Source organism: Camellia sinensis, chromosome 13 (genome assembly GCF_055761805.1).
Source record: "Camellia sinensis isolate YWXY chromosome 13, ASM5576180v1, whole genome shotgun sequence".
In the NCBI taxonomy this organism is placed as follows: Eukaryota; Viridiplantae; Streptophyta; class Magnoliopsida; order Ericales; family Theaceae; genus Camellia; species Camellia sinensis.
This window is the reverse complement of record NC_138973.1, coordinates 38,416,744-38,419,655: the sequence shown is the minus strand read 5'-3', so window position 1 is coordinate 38,419,655 and position 2,912 is coordinate 38,416,744. Positions and strand designations below refer to the sequence as shown.

At 36.2% G+C, this 2,912-nt stretch overlaps 1 pseudogene across 1 annotated transcript; it reads left to right on the top strand.

Annotated features, from left to right (window-relative positions):
* Positions 1-402: 402 nt before the first annotated feature.
* On the top strand, positions 403-1,890 carry LOC114262285 (UDP-glycosyltransferase 73C3 pseudogene; annotated as a pseudogene). The gene has a single exon (XR_014347860.1). The product of XR_014347860.1 is annotated as a UDP-glycosyltransferase 73C3 pseudogene (transcript).
* The last annotated feature ends 1,022 nt before the right edge of the window (positions 1,891-2,912 follow it).

Below are 2,912 nucleotides of genomic sequence, written 5' to 3'. Positions count from 1 at the left end.
TTTAATAATTTTTTAACTTTTTAACTAAAAGTGACTTGCCAAACTAGGCCTTAGTATAAGAATCATAGCTAAATGAGGCCTTTGCTTTGTTTTTTTCAAACGCAATTTTGGTACAAAGCTGTATAAGGCCTCGTTTGGGAACAGACTAATTTAGTAAATTTTTAAATATTTGGCTAAAATATGAGTTAAAAAAAACTAGTATGTTTGGGATGACTTTTTGATTTTTTACGAAAAAATATGCAAAAAATAGAGAAAAAAGAGAATCTTTGACTTTTTGGTATGAGTTGTTAACTTTTTGACTAATTTAATAATTTTTTAACTTTATAACTAAAAGGGAGGGTTGCCAAACAAAACCTAAATTCTATATAGCGAATCCATCGACCACCAATCCCGCTAGCTGCAATGGCTTTACAGAACCACCGCCAGCTTCACTTCATTTTAGCACCTTTAATGGCGCCAGGCCACTTCATCCCCATGATTGACTTGGCCAAATTATTGGCACAACAAGGCGTGACTGTCACAGTCGTCACCACTCCTGTCATTGCCTCCAGGTTCCGCCCCATCATCGACCGTGTGATCGAATCGGGCCTCCCCCTCCGCCTTCTCTCTCTCCGGTTTCCGTCAGTGGAGGCCGGCCTGTTGGAGGGGTACGAAACTATAGACGCTATTCACTCTCTAGACCTAATGATGAAATTTTTCAAGAGCATCGACATGTTGCAACAACCATTCGAGCAGTTGTTTGAAACGCTCGAGCCATGTTCCAGTTGCATAATAGCCGATAAAAATATTGCATGGATAGGAGACACTGCACGTAAGTTTGGAATTCCGAGAATTCTTTTTGATGGAATGAACTGCCTCGCTCTCTTATGCGCACACAATTTAGAAAATTTTGAAGATTATGAGAATGTTTCGGAGTCAGAGCCGTTCGAACTTCCTGGCTTGCCTGAAAGAATTGAGCTAACTAAAGCTCAGTTGTCTATGTTTTTCAATCCAAGTTCACCAGAATGGCAAGATTTTCGGAATCGAATGCAAGCTGCCGAAGCTGAAGCATATGGGGTGGTGATTAACAGTTTTGAAGAGCTGGAACCGAGATATGTCGACGAGTTTCGAAAGGTGAAAGGAGATATAGTTTGGTGCGTTGGGCCGCTATCATTGTGCAACAAAGACAACTTGGATAAGGCTCAGAGAGGAAACAAGGCCACCATCGACGAAAACCAATGTTTGAAGTGGCTCGATGAGCAAGAGCCACGCTCCGTGGTCTACGCATGCCTTGGAAGCATCACACTCCTCTCACTTCCTCAGTTAATTGAGCTAGGTTTAGGCTTGGAGGCTTCGAAACGCCCATTTGTGTGGGTTATAAGAAACGGAGACAAGGCGGTGGAGATAGAGAAGTGGGTGGACGAAGACGGATTCGAGGAAAGAACGAAAGGGAGAGGGCTTCTGATTCGAGGCTGGGCACCGCAAATACTCATATTGTCGCACCTGGCTGTGGGGGCTTTTTTGACACACTGCGGGTGGAATTCGACGCTGGAAGGGGTGTGTGTGGGTGTGCCGATGATAACGTGGCCTATGTTCGCTGAGCAGTTTTTGAATGAGAAGCTAGCTGTGCAGCTTTTGGAGATCGGAGTGAGTGTTGGTGTTCAGACAGTTGGGCGCATATTTGCGGAAGACAATTGGGAGGAGTTGGTGGAGAGAGAGGTAGTTAGGGCTGCTGTGGAGAAAGTAATGAGTGAAGGAATAGAAGGAGAAGAGACTAGAAGAAGGGCAAGAGTATTTGGGGAGATGGCAAAGATGGCAATGGAAGAAGGGGGTTCTTCATACTTGAATATGAGATTGTTCATTCAAGATTTCATCCAACTAGTTAGCTCATTCAAGATGTCATCCAACTAGTTAGCCACGAAGACTCAACACAGGATGTTTTGAAAAAATGGTAAAAAATTATTTTTTGACTTTTTTGTGAGAGAGAAAAGTGGACTAAAAGTTGTGAAGTAACTTTTAACCCACCTCCCAAAGTAACCCACAAGAATGCGGATTAAAAAAGTATTAGCTATTCTTGTCTTACTATGTGATATTATCTATATAATATACTCCACATATAATAAATTATAATACGTATAAAGTAAATTATAATATGCATAAAGTGAATTATGGCTTGTCTCTTAATTAAATAATAAAAGTGAATCAACAAATTTTTCTAACTACATAATTAATTTAGAATATTATGTAAATAATTAATTTAGAATATCATGTAAATAATAGTATATGACACTAGAAATAATTACTCATTGAGTCATACAAACTTGGTGCCAAGTCAGTTTATGCGATGAGGGAAGACCATACATTGACTGTTTTTGTGGACCAAGTATATATTCATCAAAATTGCATATTGCCATTTTATTCTTGTTTTTTCTACGTAAACTTACTTATAAATTTTAATAGGTAAATTTATTATTTAATAAGTCTTATGATAATTAATTATATTTTTTATCAAATATTATTAAAAAATTTAACTAATTGTTAATTTTCAGCATAGTTTGAAAATTTTATCACAAAAAAAGTCACTAATTATAAGTTTTACGGACGATTTAAAAAAATCGTCACAAAAAGAAGTTATTAATTTTTAACTTTCAGCGACAATTTAAAAAATTAGTCATAAAAAGTCACTAATTGTAAATTTTAGCGATAATTTATAAAAATCGTGACCAAAAAAATCACTAATTATCAATTTTTAGCGACATATGAAAAAAATTGTTATAAAAAATTATTTTTAATAATAATTTTATTAAGACTTATTTTCAATATAATTTGATGAGAATTAAATTTAACTGTTATGATTTATTGATAGCTTACCATTTTTCTACTAAGATTATGATCACAAGTGTAAAATAATGATGTCAATAAATTTTTATTTT